At 33.4% G+C, this 22,587-nt stretch overlaps 1 pseudogene across 1 annotated transcript; it reads left to right on the top strand.

Moving 5' to 3' along the window:
- The first annotated feature begins 8,676 nt into the window (after positions 1-8,676).
- LOC101974796 (G2/mitotic-specific cyclin-B2-like) lies at positions 8,677-10,002 on the top strand (annotated as a pseudogene). The gene is made up of 2 exons (XR_013423592.1): positions 8,677-8,829; positions 8,928-10,002. The product of XR_013423592.1 is annotated as a G2/mitotic-specific cyclin-B2-like (transcript).
- Positions 10,003-22,587: the final 12,585 nt, after the last annotated feature.

Here is a 22,587-nt window from a genome sequence, read left to right as displayed (position 1 = left end):
TGCTGCTGTCTCCCAGTGCAGCCCCATGTTCTGCTATTGTGTATACAGTCCACTGTAGCAATCCTAGACCACACTCATTCCTTAAAACCCGATGTGCTGTTTCATGTTTTCATGGCTTGTTCAGGATTGTTCACTGTGATGGTCAATCTGAATTGTCAACTTGATTGGATTAAGAGAAGCCTAAGATTAGAGACTTCTGAGTGTATCAATGAGGGTGTTTCTAGGAATGATTGTCCTGTGGGTCAGCAAACTGAGGGGACACCCATCCTTAATGTGGGCAGCACATTTCAATGGTTTGGAGCTTGATGGAACAAAAACTTAGAAAAATTATAAGGAGCAAACATAAACTCAATTCTTCTTAAGAAGTGCTTTGATTCCTGCTGGATCACTGAAGACATCAGACTCTAGCTTCTTCCCTCTTCCAACGAAGAAGAGGCATTCTGCCCTGTGCCTCTCAGGGAGTTTCCAGGCCTTTAGTCCAGGTCTGGGGTAACATCATTTATCTCTCTTGTTCTGAGACTCCAGCATCTTGGATTGAGCAGCTACTGGTTCCTCCAGCTTTTTAGCCTGCAGATGGCCACTGTGGGACTATCCAGCTTCTGGTCATGTAAGCCAGTCTAATACATCCCCTTTTAATAATCATATATATGTATATTTATAATCACACATAGGTTCTGTTGATTATGTTTCTCTAGAGAATCCTAATACATTCCTTCTTTATCTTCAGTGCCTCTTGGCCATCAATCCAAATAAAAACTATCACTAAGCCTTGGAAGCTAATCTTTAGTCTGATTTTCTTAATCAGCCCCTAAAAACAACTTAGACAGTTTTGGATACTATGATAATATGTTGTAAAGAAATAAAGTTCGTATTTCTGGAACTAATGATATGAGAAGATCTGTAGATTGTGGTATAAAAATGTATTATGGCGACCTTTATGCAAAAACTATGTATTTACAAATTGATGTTGTCACCTATAGAATACTGAAGAAAGTACTAACAGTATTTGGATATAGGGTAGGATGGAAAAACTTACTATCTATTATATAGCATATTCTATTACATTCATATATTGTTTTTAAATTTGTAAGGATTCATCAAGCAAATTTTTCAATTGTTTTTTGTGCACTCAAGTGAAATGAATCATGGATTGATTTTTGTCTTAAATTATCAGTTTTCAATTACTTCGTGTCCACTAGTCTGATAAGAATTACAAAAAACATTATACTACTTGACATATTGCCGCAGTCTGGCTGGGCACAAATCACGAGCCACTGAAGCAGGAACAAACTTTATTTTTGAACTCCACCAAAACACTACACACAGGCTCCCGGGGAATTCTCCCAAAATCCACGTGGCTCATCCAGGAACCAGCCACCGGGAAATATCTCCTCTGGAAAATCCCTCCTCCTGCACTTCCCCAACCAATGGGAACTCTCCGGGAATCCCCAGGAGAACTCCAAAGTAGCAGCAGCAGAGGCAGATAGTAATGCCTCGCCTGTCAACCAATACTGTTGGCAAAATGCCGAAGTACATAGAACTTGCCTCCTCCCTCCATTCACTGCTCTATCATTTTATAAAAAATAATAAGTGGGAGAAACTTGTTTATAAGGACAACAATGAATGTAAAGAGTTTTGATATTATATTTTGTTGGCATTGTTACTAAATTCTTTGAACTCCTCACAAAGTATGTAAAATGAAATAATTAGGTTGAGTCAATTGTCCTTTGGATATTTTCTTTTTTAAGGAAAGAATGGAAGCCTTCTGATTTTAAAAGAATTGTTTCCAGTCACTTTCTTCAAATGATACCAAAAACTCAATATGAAAATTTAGCAGTGATGATTAACTGTAGCAACTATACTTTCACTATAAGTCATTTTAACTAGATATCCAAGAAAAAAACATAAAACTGAAGATATTATAAATTAATAACTTTCTCTCTTCAACTTTTTTAATTTAAAAATTAAATATTTAAAATTTAAAGTATAATGTTGCAAACTATTGAAGTTTTAAATTTAATCCAATGCAAAAAATACTGACCATATAAGTAATATGTCTCATCCTGTTGAAAAAAAAAAGTAAACTGAAGTGGAAATCTGTCAGAATAAAAATGAAAACCTAAGGCAGGAAAGGCTTCACATTAGTGTATTCCTAAGCATCCTTACAGCAACCACCACATTATGGAATACTAAAATTTGGGAGACTTCTTCTATTACTTCACATGGCATGTTGAAGGGATGCAAAGTGAATTCCCTAATGCATTGGTTTGAATGTGTCCCCAAGAGTTTAATAAATATTCCAAGTTTAATCCCTAAAGTTCATATGCTAATAGTATTTGATGATAGGGCCTTCTAGAGTAATTAGTATTAGATGAAGTCATGAGGATGGAGCACCATGATGGAACTGGAGGTTAAGTAAGAAGAGGAGGAGAGACACAAACCAGAATTTCAGACCAGATGTAAATATTTCGTTCTTGAACTACTGAGCTTTCAGAATGTGAAACATATTAACTTTCATTCTTTATAAATTCCTTGTATCAAATATAACAACAACAAACAGACTAAGATGCTTAAATATAATAATATGTGTCATTTTATGGCTATTTGCAATGCTTTGTGCAAATAAGAATTCAACTCAACTCAAAAAATGTTAATTGCATTACAGTGAACAGGATAGATATGAGCAAGCCAGTCAACGTATTATCATATATCAGTAGCACCAGTAAAGATAGTTATACACTGTTTCCAAATTAGGCACAAATAAAAATCACTTATAAAAATAAGCAGAGATATAACTTTTAGAATGGTGAATTAAAGTACCTGAAAATCTACTCCTATATAAAAGTAATGAAAATACTTCCACATGCTGTCAACTTTGTTTTGAACTCTGAAAATGATCTAAAAGCTTGCAGAAATGCATGTATTGTTAACTCAGAACAACAGCAACATTTCTGTAAGATAAGCAAGTAATACCTATATTACTTTGTGCTGACCACAGTTTCTATCTCAATTTCATTGTGTCCTTTAGAGCCCAAATTCTCTTAAGTAAGGCAGCTGGAAAATTTGAAGCCTACTAGCAATAGGGGTAGGCTGGACTTCTCCAAAACTTCCATGTGTTCAAAGAACTGTCACTATTTGATCTTTGCTATGTTTTAGCAAGTTTCTGTAAAGCTCCATTCTCAGACTTTGCTTCTATTGGACCTGACTCAGAGTTCACCCTATATGGACAGGTCTACCCACAGGCCATTTGTCAAAATTCTTTTTTTTAAAAAAAAAAATCAGGAACAATTGATTAAGATCACAATAGAGGTGATACTATCACTTGAGCTTTATAAAAGTTTGAGGGGGGAGAGAGAGAGAGAGAGAGAGAGGGAGAGAGAGAGAAAGAGAGAGAGAGAGAGAGAGAGAGAGAGAGAGAGAGAGAGAGAGATCGATCATACCCACAGAGTTTTTGAAGATCTCCAACATATATCTGGAAACTGATTCACATCGGTTCCACATCCACTTTTTTACATACTGCCATACTAGTAGTGTCTGTTGTATTCTGCTGCCCTTCCTATCCTCTACTATCCTATATATGTGCAGGAATGATCTGGGAAAGCTCAAAGCTCTCATATCTCTCTTATCTAAAGAGTCTCTGCAAGAAGGAATGCAGCCTAGCACAGAGTTGACTTGAAGTGTAAACCCACACACACTCAGAACTTCCCAGACAAGGCTGACCTACTGTGTACTTAGGAAAGTTAAGGAATTCAAGGAATTCTCCAATCTTTGCGCCAAGATTAGCAAGCAGAGAATTTCTGGGCGTAGACTTCCCAGAGTTAGTCCAGGAAAGTCTAAGAAAGAACTCCTAGAGTTTAATTATGATACACCCAAATAAATAAAAATTATTGGCAAATGAGCAGCAACAACAACAAACAGCAACAGTGATCCCTGGTGGACAGGGAAGACCTGATTTCCAGAACTGCAAATTTATATTATTTAATGTAGTTTCTAACAAAATAACAAGAGACATGTATGCAACAGAAAAGCTGCCTATACATAGGAAACAAGGAAGGTAATGCAGAACTTAGCTGAGGAATCCTGGATATTTATATTACTAGACAAAGACATTAAAGTAGCTATTGTAAATATGTTCAGACTAAAGTAAATAATGTGCAAAGAAAAGAAAATGTGAGAACAATATTTCAGCAAACCGAGTATATCAGCAAAGAGATACAAGAAGACCCAATGGAAATTTTGGAGTTAAAATATACAGTATCTGAAATGAAAACTTCACTAGAGGTTACAATGAAATCATGGCATTTGCAGGGAAATGGATGGCATTAGAGCAGATTATGCTAAGCGAAGCTAGCCAATCCCTAAAAAACAAATGCCAAATGTCTTCTTTGACATAAGGAGAGCATCTAAGAACAGAGCAAGGAGGAAGAGCCTGAGAACATTAAACAGGGACAGAAGAGAGGTGGGAGGGAAAGGGAGAGAGAAGGGAAATTGCTTGGAAATGGAAGGAGACCCTCATTGTTATACAAAATTACATATAAGAGGTTGTGAGGGGAAAGGGAAAAAAAAAACAAGGGAGAGAAATGAATTACAGTAGATGGGGTAGAGAGAGAAGATGGGAGGGGAGGGGAGTGGAGGGGAGGGGGATAGTAGAGGATAGGAAAGGCAGCAGAATACAACATACACTTGAATGGCAGTATGTAAAAACGTGGATGTGTAACTGATGTGATTCTGCAATCTGTATACAGCGTAAAAATGGGAGTTCATAATCCACTTGAATCAAATGTATGAAATATGATATGTCAAGAGCTATATAATGTTTTAAACAACTAATAATAAAAATAAAAAATAAAGAAAAAAGAAAAAAAAAAGAAAAAGAAAAAGCAGAAGAAAGAATCAACACACTTGAACATAGATCGTTTATGTGGACCTGGTCTGCAGATCCAAAAGGAAAGAAATAAAGTAAAAAGAAGTATTTAAAAATCCTCATTGACCTGTACAATACTACCAAGCAAAATAGCATACACAGAAAATTCTCTAAGAAGAAAAAAGAGACAGAATAAACATTTCAAGAAATAAAGTCCTAAAGTTTGTCATGTTTTATTTAAAAAATTAACCACCACGAAACTTAAAGAATTCCAAGAAGTAAGCCTCATAGAGAGATATACTCAAACACAATATTGTCAAACTGTCTAAAAGGAAAATCTTGCAATCAAAAATAGAGAAGAAAGGTAATAAAATGTCCTTGGGCTTCATATATCATATCACAAATGAAAATATTTCATCCTTTATTATGAATGAATAACATTCCATTGTGTATATTTTCCGCATTTTTTCTATTATTCATCTGTTGATGGATATTGAGGTTTATTCCATATCTTGGCTATTCTGAATAATGCTGAAAAAATTATGATAATAAAGAAATAGTTTTATTTCTTTTGTCTATATACACAATAATGGAATTGATAAATCCTATGGTAGTTCTACTTTTAATTTTTTGAGTAACCTTCATAATGATTATGCTGATTTACCTTCCCACCGATGGTATGAAGGTTTCCCTTTTTTCTACCTACTTTCCCACACTCATTTTCTTTTTTGTAATAAATTTCCTAACAAGAGATGCTGCCTGATTTCAAGGCAGGCAAAACCAAGAAAGTTGATCTCACAGAACTAGAGTATAAAATGGTGATAAGGAGGGATTGGGAAAATTTGGGGTGGGTAGGTTGGTGATGGTGATCAAAGACTAAACTTTCTGGTAGACGGGGAAAATTTCCAGAGATTTATTGTAAAATGATGATATAATTAATAACAATATACTGTATTCTTGAAAAATACTAGTAGATGTTAAATGTTTTCATCACACAAATGATAACTACATGAGGCATGTGTTAATTAGCTAAATCTAGTTATTCCACAATATATCTATACTTTAAAATGTCATGATGTACACAATAATTCATAATTTATACAATTTTAAGTCAATTAAAAATAAAATGTTAAATAAATGATTACTTACATTAAAATCACATTATCCTATATTTTTGTCATTGTATTGTTGTAAAATCTGTTTTTATAAAAAAAAATTGAGAAATAACTCATGAAGTACACAGAATCTTCAACAGTCAACTTCTCATCTTTGAATAGTCAACTTCTCATCAGAAATAATATAGGTCAGAAGACAGTGTGATGACATATTGAAAGTGATAAGAGACAAGAAGGTAAATTAAGAACCAGTATGCATCAATCTTATCTTTCAAAAACAAAGGAGAAGATTAGGATTGTGGCTCAATGGTAAAATGCGTGCCTCGAATGTGTGAGGCACTGGGTTCAATTTTCAGCAACACATATAATAAATAAAGTAAAGGTTCATTGACAACTAAAAAAATATTAAAAAAGAAAAACCAAGGAGAAATTGAAATGTTCTGATATAAACCAAAAGTGAGAAAATTTATTGCTAGCAGCTAGAAGAAGACTTGCCCTACAAGAAACATATTTTCAGGCTGAAAAGAAAAATCTCTTAGAGTTTAATTAATTATGATACACACAAATAAATAAAGGTCACTGGTAAATATGAATATACAGGTAAATCTAAAAGAAAGTACAAGTGTGCTTTAATTTGTATTTCTCTCCTATGATATTTAAAAGCAAATACTTAATGTGATATTTATAAAATAGACTCAACATAACTTGCATGGTTCTATTGACACTAGTAAGGAGTAAAAAGGTCAAAGTCTTTCTGTGTACTATTTAAATTAATAAAAATCTATTGTTTAAAATTATATAATAATAATCCCCAAGTCAACCACAGAAACAAAAATTTTAAGTATTGTAGTAAAATAAATAAGAAGAGATTTAAAGTATTGTACAATCTACTTAATACACAGTCAGTAATGAAAAAGATAAAAAATAACAAAGTATGTAGAAAAAAATGGCAAAATAGCAGACACAAATTCTACATTGTCAGTAAATGCATCAATACAAATGTTGTAAACAAATCAGTAAAATAGACTGAGTGGAGGGGAAAACACATTTGGCTCAAAATGATAAATCGGTTTAAGTAAGAAAAAAAATGGAAAGGATATACTATGCAAAGTGACCCCAAAGAGAAATGACATGGCTTTATTACTTTCAAGCAAATAAAACTGATGAAAACTGTTATTGGACATACAAGGATATGTTATACTGAGAAAAGTGTTAACAAACCAATCATAGGTGAATGCAGGTTAACATTTTCAGATTCAAGATATCTTATTTCTGACACTATTATTTGCCCGTCTCCAAGTTTTGTTTTTAAAGCCTTATCGTGAATTTTGACGCCAAGACATGTTCTAATTATGCTTTATTTGATTCCTCTGTTTTTTTCCACCTGAATCATGTCATAAGAAGATTCTAGATGAAAATAAGCTATACCTTTTATTTGAAAAGAGTAAAAGGGATGATTAAATGGAAAAGAAACAATGCATGATATACCAACGCTTGACATAACTCGAGGTAATTAATTTGATAAGATCAAACATACATGATTGCTATTTTTGGAAAGAAGATATTTTAACATGTGCAAATTTGCATGTTTCAATATTAACAAGAAAGAGTAGGTATAGAAATACTATTCCCAGAGAATATTTGTATATCCTAGAGTTACATATACACATCACTTGTAGAATGAAACCCTGTATCATGTCCACTCAAGTTTTGCATGATTTGTGTGTGTCTCTTCCCCAACTAATCTTTAAAGTAATGGGCCATGTCTTATATATTTTTAAATCCCAAAATACAGAGCAAAATAACAACATTAAAGATGTTAAATAAATCATTAAATAAATACATTAAAATTCCCATTCCTTTTACTTTTCAGCAGAATTTTCCAGCATCATCTCACATAATATCTTCTTTACCTTCTTTCATGTTCTCAGACATACTTAGATTGACTTTCACCTCAAGGTTTCTACCAATATTCTTCTTTTTGTCCTTCACTGAATATTTTTTATTTCTTTAACTTATATTCATTATTTAAATTGTCTTTTATTTCTTCATAGGTACTTATCCTTACCATTCTTCCAACATTAATAATATATATGTGTGTGTGCGTGTGTGGCGTGCGTGCATGAGATAAACAGTATAGGAGAATTTACTTTTATTTATTATTAAAACTATTTAATCAACTATTTCACTGGAAAAAAGAAACTTCCTTAATTTTTATCTATTTAAAATATAATTTAAGTATCATGAACTGAAATGAGAAAAGGATGATATAAAAATATATCATATGGTTTTAGAAAGAAAGCAAATAATATAACAAATTTTAACTTCCAAAGCTTTTATGTTATACTTATCTGCATGAGTGCATGACATATACATGTATGTATTCAGAAAAACACAATCAAGTGATAGTATAAAATCTTAATATTGGTCTGGGATTGTGGCTCAGTGGTACAGCGCTCACCTAGCACGTGTGAGGCCCTGAGTTTAATCCTCAGCACCATGTAAAAATAAATAAATAAAATGAAGGTATTGTGTCCAACTACAACTAAAAAAAATATTTTAAAAAGCTTAATATTGAAGATTCCAGTGGTGCAGGCCTGGAGTGCAGGCCCAACGGTGCTGCAGACACTAGCTCCATTCTGCTATGTCCGTGTCCCTCCCTGGGCCAGGCAGGCACACCTGTCTTTCTCTTCCCTCATGGCGCTGCTCCAATGCCCGACGGTGTCCACTGATTTGGAGAATATTGACATAGGCGTTAATTCTAAAGCCAAGAGTCATGTGACTATCAGGCGTGGGGTTTTAGAAGAAATTGGAAATAGAGTTACAACCAAAGCAGCACAAGTAGTGAAGGTAACAACCATAAGGCAAAATGTACATTAGAGGCTGATTTTGTATAGACCTGAGGAACAACATGTACTGTCTTCCTCTATCCTGTATTTTCCTTATAGAAAACTCAAAACACCAAAGTATCAGTTCAGCCCACCAAAGCAACAAATATCAACAAACAACTGAAACCCACTGCTTCTGTGAAACCAGTACAGATGGAAATGTTGGCTCCAAAGGGTCCTTCTCCCACACCTGAGGATGTCTCCATGAAGGAAGAGAACCTCTGCCAAGCTTTCTCTGATGCCTTGCTCTGCAAAATTGAGGACATTGATAATGAGGATTGGGAGAACCCTCAGTTCTGCAGTGACTATGTTAAAGATATCTACCAGTATCTAAGACAGCTTGAGGTTTTGCAATCCATAAACCCACATTTCTTGGATGGAAGAGATATAAATGGACGTATGAGTGCCATCCCAATGCACTGGCTGGTTCAAGTCCACCCCAAGTTTAGGCTTCTGCAGGAAACTCTGTACATGTGCATTGCTGTCATGGATCGATTTTTACAGGTTCAGCCAGTCTCCCATAAGAAACTTCAGTTGGTTGAGATTACAACTCTGCTCTTGCCTTCCAAGTATGAGGAGATGTTTTCTCCAAATATAGAAGACTTCGTCTACATCACAGATGATGCTTATACCAGTTCTCAAATCCGAGAAATGGAAACTCTAATTTTGAAAGAACTGAAGTTTGAGTTGAGTCAACCCTTGCCACTTCACTTTTTAAGGTGAGCATCAAAAGCTGGGGAAGTTGATGTTGAACGGCACACATTAGCCAAATATTTGATGGAGCTGACTCTCATTGATTATGACATGGTGCATTATCACCCTTCTAAGGTAGCTGCAGCTGCTTCCTGCTTGTCTCAGAAGGTTCTAGGCCAAGGAAAATGGAACTTAAATCAGCAGTATTACACAGGATACACAGGGAATGAAGTACTGGAAGTCATGCAGCACATGGCCAAAAATGTGGTGAAAGTAAATGAAAACTTAACTAAATTCATCGCCATCAAGAATAAGTATGCCAGCAGTAAACTCCTGAAGATCAGCACGATCCCTCAGCTGAACTCCAAAACCATCAAATACCATGCCTTCCCTCTGATGGAGAGGTCCTAGGCTGCCGCACCTTCATCCATGCACTTTTTGTTACTGGTGTGAAACTCTTGATTTTGTACATAGTCCTCTGGTCTATTTTAAGAAATCTCTTTTCACACAAATTTTCTACACGTATATTGAGGAAAAATAAAGCTATTGATTTTTCTTAAAAAAAAGCTTAATATTCATTTAATAACCTATATCATTTAGTAATATAGAATAATGGCAAAGTATTATTGATTCTTATTAATATGTAATGTGCATTAATATTTTATAAATAATAATGTCTCTCTAGAACTTCTAGTAGGTTGTCAGTTTTCCATTAATTTGAACCACTGAGAAAAAGGAATTTATGTGTCAAGGTTATAAGATGCTAAAAGATGACATCTAATTATCTTGTAGTTGAATAGAGAATTTGAGAAAGAGCATGATATGGGACTAATGGACCAGCAAAAATGCAAAGCACCATTCGGCAGTAAAGTAATTGGGCAGAACAGTGGAAGAGACCACAGTAAATTATTACTTCATTAATTTTAAAATAAAAGGGCAAGATAAGGTGGTCACTATCATAGAGTAATTAAGGTAAAACAAGTTAATCAGCACATTTTAAATGTAAAGTTGTCAGCTAATCATCCAATGATTATCAATTTTTTAATATTACAAGAGAAAGCAATTTATTCTCACTTTATCAATCAAACCATGTAATCATATGTTTCACTGAATTAAAAAACCTCTCAATTTATTTTTATCTTTTCTTAATATAATTTAACAACCATGCCTTGAGAGGCAAACTATAAAAAGATGGTAATTTTTATTTCATCTGCATATACATCAGAAAAATGACTTTCTTATCAAAATAACATTAAATGTCAAAGTTTTTCAAGCATGGCCACACTGACATGGTAATTATTGATGTAAACCACAGATATATTTATATCCTTAATCTTCTTTTACAAAAGAGTTTTGCTAGTAGAAATCTTAAAAATCAATTATGTCATATAGTATCATATTAACATGTAGTTTATATGTAGATTTCTAAATCTGAAATCTAAAGGAAAATCACTTTTTCTAGCAGAGCAGCACCACAAGAAGCATTACTGTAAGTTCTTCAAGGAGAACATAGAAATCTTAATAAATCAAGCAGTCTGAAGCAGATTTAAAAAAAAAAACTGTGTGGCAGTAGAATAGCAGGGAGAGAGTTTACCAAAAAAAAAAAAAAAAAAAAAAAAAAAATCTAAGAAATTATCTGAGAGCTGGGAGCTAAATATCTTCCAGAGCAACCATAGGGCTGGTAGCTGTTTGAATTTCAGTTATTGGGAATGGAAAGTCCTCATTGATTTCTTGGGATATCCAACAGCAATCCCAGAAAAGCTACATTTTAGTATTTGGGCTCAACTCTCCCTAAACTAAAGGCTAATAGACACATATCCCAACAAAGCTTAAAAGCAAACCTCCAAGGATAAAAGTGAACCAAAGTAAATTAACTGCTTGCCACAACAAACCTCAATTTTCTTTCAAGGAAGTTAACAATATCCAGATACACAACAGCAGGAAAGCATCCAAGGTCCAAGAAGCAGTAAAATCTAATGAATACCCAGGAGAAAAATTAGTCAATGGAAAGAGATCCAGAAATAACAGTTAGAGATATTGAAACACCTCACAACAATGCAGACCGTGTAAAGAAAAGCATGAATCTAATGTGCATAGAAATGGAAGTATAAAATGAAACCCATGAGAAATATGATATCTAAAATTAGTAGGATGAGATTATGAGAGTTTGATTACTGTAGGATAATGGATAAATGAATTTAAACACATGAGTAGAAATTGGTTATCTCTCAAAAACAGAGGGAAAAAGCAGAAGAAAAAAGAAAGTAGAACTGCAATGATTTATAAAGAATACTTTGGCTCAAAGATACATGTCTCTGAAGACCAGAAAGCAATGGAAGGTGGTGGTAGAAAGGATTAAAAAATGTTTTTGAAAAAAATGGTGGTTGAAAACTTTTAAATTTAATGAAAATTATAAGCCCATATATTCAATGTTACAAATTACAAATATAATCATAAATAAAACCATACAAAAATGTTAGAATGCATTATAGAGTTAATAGCTCTAAAAGTATACTATAGATTTAAAAAAAATAGCACACAGGAAAGCAGGTGCATATTGGAGTACATGTGTGTAAAGTTCTTTGCTGCACGGGAAGTGGTCTGATAGCATCTAAATGTACAATGCAATGAGTTAATGATAAAGTTTGCTTTTTTTAAAACAAACATTAAAAAATATATAAAAGTATACATAAAACATGAATACAAAAATATAACGATGTATAGCAAAAATTATGGAAATAATTTGGAATCTTCTAAAGTAAATAATTTATTCAAAAGTTGGAAGAGAGGAAAAGAGGAACACTAAACAAAAGGGATATATAAAATCCAAATAAATTGTAGTCTCTAACCCAAATGTACCAACAATAATACAACATATAATGGTATAAATATTTGAATTAAACAATAAAAATATACAAATTTCTCTCCTCCTCTTCCTCCTCCTCCTCCTTCTTCTTTTCTGTCCTGGAGATTGAATCCAGGGCTTCCTTACACAATCCATGCTAGGGCATTGCCGCCCTGCCTCTGAGCTACATTCCGAGTCCTAGAGAGTTCTCACGGGATCAAAGTCCAAATACACAATGTCTGTCAAAACAGAAAAACAATTTAAACACAAATATATGTATTAGTTAAAAGTTAAGGAATGGGTAAAAAAGAGAGCATACAAGCACTAATCACAAAGCTGGAGTGGTGACATTATCATCAGTTGGTATAGACTCAGAACAAGAAATAATATCAGTGATGAGAAACATAAGTCTTATAATGATAAGTTGCTCAATTCAATAAAAAGATAACTTTAACAATCCTAAATACGTATATGCCTAGAAATGCACTTCAAAATATAGGATGAAAAAACAGAAAAATTAAAGCAAAAAAATAGACAAATCTGGAATTATTGTTCTTACCCACACTCCTACTTTACAGACTAAGAAGTCTATAGACCTCCATAAAATACAGATCTTTTTGCAATTATGTGTGGAATATTCTTCAATGTAGATTATGTGTCAGGCCTTGAACAAATCTCAAAAAAAAATTAAAAATGCTCTGAAATTATGCAGAGTATATTTGCTGACCACAATAGGATTAAATATGGCATCAATAACAAACAATGTCTGGGAAGAAATATAAATACTTTGAAATTAAATACTACATGTACAACACAGTACACAATAAATTATAAGTCATTTTGAACTAAATGACAATGCAAACTCAACATTACAAATTTGAGATGAAACTAAAATACTATTCAGAGGGAAAACTCATTTTAAATTTTTGGAAAGAAAAAGAAGAATGATCTAAAAATCAGTGATCTCTGTTTTTGCCTTATAAAACTAGAAAACAGGAGGAAATTGAACCTACAGTTAATAGAAAGAAGGAACTAAGGAAAATAAAAACAATGAAAAACTAATACAAGTCATAGGAAAAATCTGTAACATCAAAGGCGAACTCTGGTAAATGTCAATAAAATTGATACATCTCTACATAGAATAATTGACATCAAAAATGACAGATGGAAAGGCAGAATTCTACAGATATTAAAGCATATAATGAAATATTATCAACAATTTTATATCAATAATTTTTAAAAGTCAATAGCTGCCTTGGGGCTGGGGTGGGCTATGAGGGGATAAATTGAGAGTGGGCCAGGAGGCACTCTCTTGAGGATAATGAACATATTTGAGGTGTCTAAATTGTGTCAGTGGTTACAGAGGTATATTGTTTGTTAAAGATCATCAGTCTGCACATTTAAAATTGGTATAGTTCATCATTTGGAAACTGGAATTCAATAAATGAGGAAACAATGGAAGATTGAAAGAATGCTATGTTAAAAATTTGCATAGCAAAGAGAATTAGAGTAATGGTAGCAAAAGTCATGGGCCCTGGGCAGTGTTTGAGGGGACATACTGAGAATGTGGTGGTACACTGACAAGTGAGGGCAAGAAACATCACCCTAGCTTTTATCTTTACTCGGGATTTCTCAAGGAATAAAGAAGACACACCTGCTTACTATTGGGGAGGCGGGACAATGCAAAGGGAGAGGGGACATTTTTAGTAAATGTGCAAAGCTAAACACTGTTAATGAATAAAATAAATTGATGTATGAAATTACATAAGTACTTAGTGCAAGATATTATCCAGACATTGTAGAAAATGTAAAGTAAAAAAAAAAAACAAAACAGTAATCATGTATTTTAACCATTTTTTCCTAGTAGGCAAGATCTGTTTAAGTAATAGCAAAAATAAAGCATTTAGTTCTATATAAAATAACTAAAGTAAATCAAATGTAGAAGAAAGTGAGAAGAAAATAATCTGTTGGAACAAAACAGGGAAGAGTTTATACAACAGGTAGTTCTTAAACAAATCTGGGAACAAATAGCCTGGTGCTACAGAAAGCAATTTCTTATCTTGAATAGTAATGTCCAAGTCCTGATTAGTATCTGAAAAGCTCAGGGGGAAAAAAAAATGCTGTTTTGTTCTTGTCCAAATTACATTAGATCACAAAATTTGTACAATTAGCTCTATATTTTGAAAATGATACAATTGAATTTTATCTATGATTAAGCATCACGTGTTAAATTTTTTTTCTACTTTGAGACCACAACTAAAATAGAACCTCAAAACTAAACTTTGCCAGGAAATTAACTTAGTGCACATCAGTTACTTTTTTTTTTTAAAGAGAGAGAGAGAGAGAGAGAGAGAGAGAGAGAGAGAATTTTAATATTTATTTTTCAGTCTTTTGGCGGATACAATCTCTTTGTTTGTATGTGGTACTGAGGATTGAACCCAGGCCGCATGCATGCCAGGCAAGCGTGCTACCGCTTGAGCCACATCCCCAGCCCCACATCAGTTACTTTTACAATTTACAATTTACATTTGTATGGAGATCCATGGGGTAGAAGATGAAGATGGAATATTTTGATATATGCCATCTCATCTCTTGAATACTATATAGAAATTGTGAAGTATGTTGGAGACAGAAGAATAAAGATGTTAGGGCATTCTAGTAAGAAGAAACAAGAGGAAAGGACTGAGAAAAAAAATAGAGTGAAAGATGATTGTTGGTAGATTGTTTTATGTAGTTATGGGAAATTAGATAAAATAGGAAATAGAATGGGGCAGTGTGTTCTTTTCCAATTATTAAGAAATATAAATGGAAGATTCAGTAGTCTACACTTTATCATTTTCACAAATGCCTATTATAATTTTGTTTGTTTTGCCTTATATTAGAATTGGGAACCGTCATGATCTGGAAAAATATGTTTTAGAAACTAATCAGTATAAGGTGGTGAGATCCATTTCAAGAGTTAGAAGCAGGGAAGTTCATTGTCATTTATTTGTGTATTGGTTTGGATGTGAGGTGTCCCAAAATGTCACGTGTGAGACAATGAAAGAAGATTCAGAGGAGAAATAATTGGGTTGTAAGAGTCTTAACCCAATCAGTGAATTAATCTCCTGATAGGGATTAACTGAAGTGTTAGGGTGTGGCTGAAGGAGGTAGAATCAGGGTGTGGCTTTGGGGTATATATTTATATCTGACAAGTGAAGAACTCTCTCTGTGCCTTCTGATCATCATGTGAGCTACTTCCCTCCACCACACTCTTCCATCATGATGTTCAGCCTCACTTCAAGTCCCAAGAAATAGAGCCTGCTGTCTATAGACTGAGACCTCTGAAACCATGAGACCCTAAATAAAACTTTTCTCCTCTACAATTGTGTTGGTGGAGCCTTTTAGTCACAGCAGTGAAAACTCTGACTAAAACAATTTATTTACCCTTTTTACGTTCTTACCCCATATTCATTTTCCTTTTATATTGTTTTCATGTTTTTAAACAAATATTTTTAGTCAAATTTATCAGTCTTTTATTGTATATGAATTTTAAGTCAAGGAGAGAAAACCATTCATTACACATGGCTATGAAGAACCAATCCACTGTTTTCCTAGTCATGTGTTTTTCTTTTTTTAAATTCAGACCTCTGACCACATAAGAAATTATCTTTCATAAAAGATATATATTTTATATAGCCAAACACTTGTACTAAACATTATTTAAGTTTTATTCCTAATGATTTTAGAATCACCTTTCTCTTAAATAAGTGCTCATACACAGTTAGGTAGTTTATAGGACCTCTATAGTATTTGTTGATCTTTCTGTTCATCTCTGCATAACACTGTATTATTGTATGAGATTTATAATATGTAAAAATGACTAATACACATTCAGATCTTTTCATTGTTTCCTTGATATTATTTTTGTATATTTTCCATATTAAATTTAGTACCATGTTTTCATGTGCCAGAAAATTTTGTTGAGTGTTTAATTTAATTCATATTAAATTTATAAGTTAGACAAGAAAAAACAATATTTGAATGCAATAATATTGTAATCTAAAGTAGGCATAATTTTTTGTTCAAGTGTACTCTTAAATCTTTTAGTAATTTTTAAATTTTCTAAGTTTTGAACATTCTTTACTAATTTTAATCTAACATATATAGTATTCCTATTGTTACTGGGTTTTTTGTTTTTGTTTTTGTTTTTTAGTACCAGGGATTGAACTCAGGGGCACTTGACCAGTGAGCCACATCACTAGCCTCATTTTGTGTTTTATTTAGAGACAGGTCTCACTGAGTTGCTTAGCGCCTCACCATTGCTTAGACTGCCTTTCATCTCATGATCCTCCTGTCTCAGACTCGTAAGCCACTGGGATAACAGGCATGTGACACTGCTCCCAGCTCCTATTTATTATGAACAGAGGGGTTGTTTTTGTTGGTATTAAACCTTCTAATAATCCTTATGTACGTATACAAAGGCCTCTGTGTTTTATATGTTAGTTTATATCCCAAAAGTGGTTGAATCCTTCAATTATTTGCATTATTTATATCAATGATTATTGTATTATTTTCTAAGGCTATTATGAAAATTATCATAGACACTGCAATTTTAAAAAACACACATCTGTTGACATAGTTCTGTAGGTTAGATGTTTAGTCATGACACAGCTAGGCTTTCTGTTCAAGGGCCCACAAAAGGTTAAATTAAGTTTCAACAAGAGCTACTTTCTCATCTGATTGATCACATTGCTGGCAGTATCCAGTTTTTTCTTGTCATAGAATGGCCTCCCCTTTTGCCTGCCTGTCACCTGGTTGCTTCCTTTACCATCTACAAAATAGGCACTCACCTTCTCATGTGGCCTGGTCCAGGTGAGAATTTCCCATATGTCAAGTCTCCCTCATACTTCAAATCTTAGAATTCATTTGCATCTACTTTGCAGACTCAGATTTTAAGATATTGTATAGATGGGTCAAGTCCAACCAGAAAATCTTCACATTTTAAGATTAATGATTGTTATTTTAATTGAATCTATGTAATCTCTTTTCCTCAATACTTAGGTTAGTATTAATTGAATAACTGAGAGAAGTTATGTGTGCATTGGGGTTAGAGACCTTGGTGACTGCAATGGTTCAAACACTGCCCTACCAAATATATGTCCACCTGGAATTTCAGAATAGGATCTTATTTGGAATAAGGGTTATTATATATGTAATTAAAGCAGTATATTCTTTAAAGTACCAATTCTAGAACTATTTGGCCTGTGGAATAGTAAGCGTTGAATTTTGTCTTCCTTGTAGGAATTTGTCTGTATTTCACCCATGTCAACTTGCTCCCTCTCCTGTTTTCTTATATTGTCTTAAGCCTCACCTAACCTAGTAGGATTTAAATCTTGGTGAGAGCTGATTACTTTCATTACCTTCCAGACTCAGAAACTGTAGAGGTATCATCTTTAGAACAAAATCCAAGTCAGTATGAAGTTTGTGATTTATTTCTGATACAATGAACTATTACTAACTTAAAATATATAAATCAATATTATATACATTAAGAATTTATAATTTCATATATATTTAACTTTTTCAAAATATCATCTCATAAAATGCTTTATTAAATTGTCACAAAATTGCATTTTGTTAATAAGAACACTATCCAGTGACTTGGCAACGTTCCAACAATATCAGAGCTAGACTAAATTGAGAGTTTTAAACATAAATCTATTTTGCTTTCCATTACCCTACTGCTCTCTAGGCAGAGACATTTAATGGAATTAAATGAGGTGGTTTTTTTGTTTTTGTTTTGTTTTGTTTTGTTTTAGTGAATTCTAACATTGCAGTTACAAATTTTAATCTCATTAATAGTGACATTCACCCTAGTTCACCTTGGTTATGAGGCTGGTTGTGAATTTACCAGATGGCTGAACATAATCTCTTAAATTCTTTATGTATACAAACATAAACAACAGAAATTTATTTTTATTAAGGTTTACTAAAAAACTTCAAGTGAACTCAAGTTCCCCTAGAAATAAAATGTTATTGGATTTCAGTCCGTAACTATGATGCTAAGAAACATAAAATATCTACCATAATTTTGTAAACTAGGGATTGTAATGATTTGCTTACTTAAAAAAATAATTTGTTTCAAGTTCAAACTAACATGCTTGCCCGGTTATAATTTTTATTTATTCATTCTAAATGTAACATTAAGAAATGCCATCTCTTGTCACTGACTAGCCTTAGGGTTTGTGCTTTTATGTTTAATTTATTATTGACTTGTGGCTTCTTTTCCTTTTACAGCTTAAAAAATGAATTGAAATAAAGTAATGATTTGCTTTTATTGCCAGATAAGATGCTAGATGTCCTGTTTGCCAAATTTACTGATTATAAGTAGCAATAGGCTTCTAATAAAAGTTTAACAAAAACACCCCCAAAAATGAAGATGTCAACTTGCTTACATTTTATCATAAAATTGTTAATTTTCCCCACTCCAATCTATGAACACATTACTTATGCCTCCATAATGGCAAACAAATGTTTTGATAAGCAAAAAAAAAAAAATGTAGAAAACATTTAATGTTTCAAAATGAAGGAATTGGTAGTAGAGACAGAAGTTTCTTATCATAATGTGGTTCAGCTGCAGTTGTCTAAGGCAGCCACATCAGCAGAGCTCACTCTTAACTGCATTGCACGTAACTTAAAAAGAAAAGAGAAACAAAACTAAATAAAAAGCCCTTCTACTCTGATATTTCTCCTGCATGGATGCTAAAATTCCTTCAGCTATATATAAAATCCCTATATCTGTCTCTAGCAAGATCTGATTTCTAAGGCACAAGACAAAGCAAGTACACCACATGCACACAGGATCCAAACAATATTTTAACCTGAACAACTGTTCAAACCATTGATAAAGTGAATATCTAAAGCAGATTATTATTTCAAACAATTTAGCAATTAAATACAGCACGAATAACAATTCAAATTGGTAGGCCCTAGCCCTTGTTATTTCTGAACTAATATGAAAAATGCATTTATATTTTTATTTCCCTCTTAGTTGTCAGTGTTACATAAATAGCATGCCTTTTGAGAAATAGATCAGTTATAAATTGAATTTTAGATTGAAACCATACCCTGAGCTCAGGCAATGTGACATCCTGTAGGATGTCGCTGAGCTGTAGGTATGGAACCTCCTGGGTTTTTTTTTGTTTTGTTTTGTTCTGTTTTTCCTCTTTGGCAATTGTCCACACCCTTCTGAATTCCAACAATACCTGAAGGTAGAGCAAGGTTGTGAATTTGAGACTTGGGCCACTTCCAGGGCCTCACAGGAAAACGCAAGGTGGTTTCCTCTTCTGGGTTTCCCAAGAGCTTCTGGGTAGGGGTGAGGAATAAAGTGATGTAAAACATTATTGGACTTCTTCCTTGTGGCTTTTGGAACTACCCTGTAGAGGTCAGATTACCAAGCAAAGATGGACAGGTGTGTTCATATTAGTGGACAGAGATACTTTTTAAAAAAATAAAGAGAAGAAAAGAGTTGAAGAAGAAAATGAGAAAGAAGGAAGAGAAGGCAGTCAGGAAAAAATAAGAACAAGAAAGAAGTGGCAAAGGCGGCTAACATGAAGAACCCATCCAGTGAAAGGTTTTGTCAGAAAGTGACAAATATTTCAAATTTGTTGAAAACAGACTGCCCACATACAATATGGTAGGCAAAAGAAAAAGAAAAAAAGGAAAAAAAAATGAGCAAAGCACAACCCAAGAAACCAAAAATGCTTTTCTAAGCTGAGGGAAGTTCCACAGTGTGTATGTGCAGTTGATTCAAAATGGAAGCTACAAGTGAAGCAGCACAAGATTAATGTTTTGTTTTGTTTTTTTTCCTATGGATGTGGTACTGGGAATTGAACCCAGAGCCTCATGCATGCTGGGTAAACACTCTATGACTGAGCCACATTGGCAGCCCTGGATTGGCATCTGAAGCTAAGCCTTCATGGACTACTGCCTAGTGGTAGCAACAATCATGTTGATAGTTGCCATGGAGTCCTAAATTAAGAATCTCATTAATATAGATTAATGTCTTCTTAGGCTCTGATAATAGTCATTAAATTCTTCTAAACAATAAGAGAAAAAGAATTTGATTATACACTCGCAAACCTAATAACTTAAAAGACTGAAAGTGATTTGAATGGAAAACTCATGTGTTTTACGCCTGCCTAACTAGTTTTTAAGCAGTTAATGGAAAGTTGACTTAACTTTTAGTAGGAGTACTAATGAGTGAAGTAAATATCTCAAGTATATTTATCATCTATCTCTAGAAATTAGTATCCTGCTTCATGAAAGTGTGACCTTTCTCGTTTTCACTATGATAGTCCTAGTTCCAAATTTAGTGCTTGACCCAATATGGAAACAATAAATCTTTGTTGTAGTGGAAAGAATATCTAAAATTCCACACAATTTTTCCTAACTGAAGAACTTAAATCATAGTAAGTGAATGTATCATAGATATATCATTCAATTGGAAGGCTTGTATTGTTTATATGATAAAATGGCTCTTTTGAACACAGATATCTGTAAAAAAGAACATATTTGGATGTTAACTTGACCAATGGCTATCACAATGAATAAATTTTAGAACTAGCAAATTGAAGTAAGTTAAATTAATAATCTTTCTAAATATCTTTCCATGAGGATCAAGGGGAACCCCCCCCAAAAAGGTGATTTTTTTTATAAGCCTGGAATTCAGTAAATCAAGAAAAATTTTAAGAAAATGATTACTTTAGAAAAGGAAAGGAGAAGGATGCACAGTAAACTTGCATATAGAAAGGCATTTGTGACTTTGAAATGTCAGGTGAAATACCATTGAGTATTGAATGAGAGAAATAAAGATGATTTGACTATCATATGTCCAAGTGATTAAAATACATAAAGAAAATCTAAAAAAAATTATTGCAAAATAGAATTTGGAGGCATTTCTAAAAACAAAGCTTAACAAAATAATTAATTTATCACTACCTACTTAGCTAGACACTGGAACTTACAGAATAAGCTGAATTAGAGCTTAGTCAAAATACAATTTAAAAATTCAATGTGTTGATATATGATAATAATATCTCTTCTAAGAATTAACCAAACTCATTTCTTAAATTTTTCTTGATTTAAAATTTTCACAGATTTTTGTATTTACTAAATAATTTCTCATTTGATATCCCAATAAATGCTTATATTTTATAAGCATTCTGCTATAGATGATGTACCGACTACCCCAAAAAAAGCAGGCATTGTTATAGGGTCTGGAAATCCACAAAGAAACCAATGTCAATTTGTGTCTATACAGGGAAAAGTTGAGTATTAGAAGTGAAATGGATTTTTCTCTCACAACTAGATATTCTTACATTACATTCAATGTCTTTAAAAGAAAACAGTGTCTTATGACATTAGCTAGATGATTGATGATGGGAAGGAAGGAAGGAAGGAAGGAAGGAAGGAAGGAAGGAAGGAAGGAAGGAAGGAAGGAAGGAAAGAAGGAAGGAGGGAAGGAAGGAAGGAAGGAAATGCCATCCTAGATTCTAAAGAAAGAGGATTGATAAGTATTACTTGTCACAGCAATGTTTATAATAACAAATGAAAACAGCAATCAATTTGAATAATCAACACTTTGGAACCTGCTCAGAAAATAGGATGGATTCTTAAGAGAATAGTAGTAATTTATACAGTAAGAAATCACCCGAAGAGTATATTCTCTGAAATCATGAAGACCTGGTGGTGTTGAGTCTCTAAGATGTCACACAATGACTCTCAGATCTACAGATTTATGAAATCTATGAGCATGGCTGGGACTAATGGATTTGCTTTATTTGAGTAGAATATGGCAGAAGTTGTGGGATGTCACTTTTAAGATCAGATTATTAAAAGATGGGACATCTCTAGAGTGCTCTCTTTTGCTTCCTCTTGAACCATCCACTCCAAGGAAAGTCAGCTGCAACACAGGTGATCTTGGGAGCAGATTTGCAACCTGACAAACACTATGTTTGTGATTTTGGAAGTAGATCCTCATCCAGATCAGCCTTGGCCTTTAGGCGAGTCCTGAATGACACGTTGCATTGTCTTGTGATACCCTATGCCAGAACCACCCAGCAATGGCACAACTGGATTTCTGAGGCACAGAAACTAAAAGACAGTAAATGATAGTACATTTCAGTTCTACAGTAATTT

Source organism: Ictidomys tridecemlineatus, chromosome 7 (genome assembly GCF_052094955.1).
Source record: "Ictidomys tridecemlineatus isolate mIctTri1 chromosome 7, mIctTri1.hap1, whole genome shotgun sequence".
Classification (NCBI taxonomy): Eukaryota; Metazoa; Chordata; class Mammalia; order Rodentia; family Sciuridae; genus Ictidomys; species Ictidomys tridecemlineatus.
The sequence above is the reverse complement of the archived record's forward strand: the minus strand, read 5'-3'. Positions and strand labels throughout refer to the sequence as shown.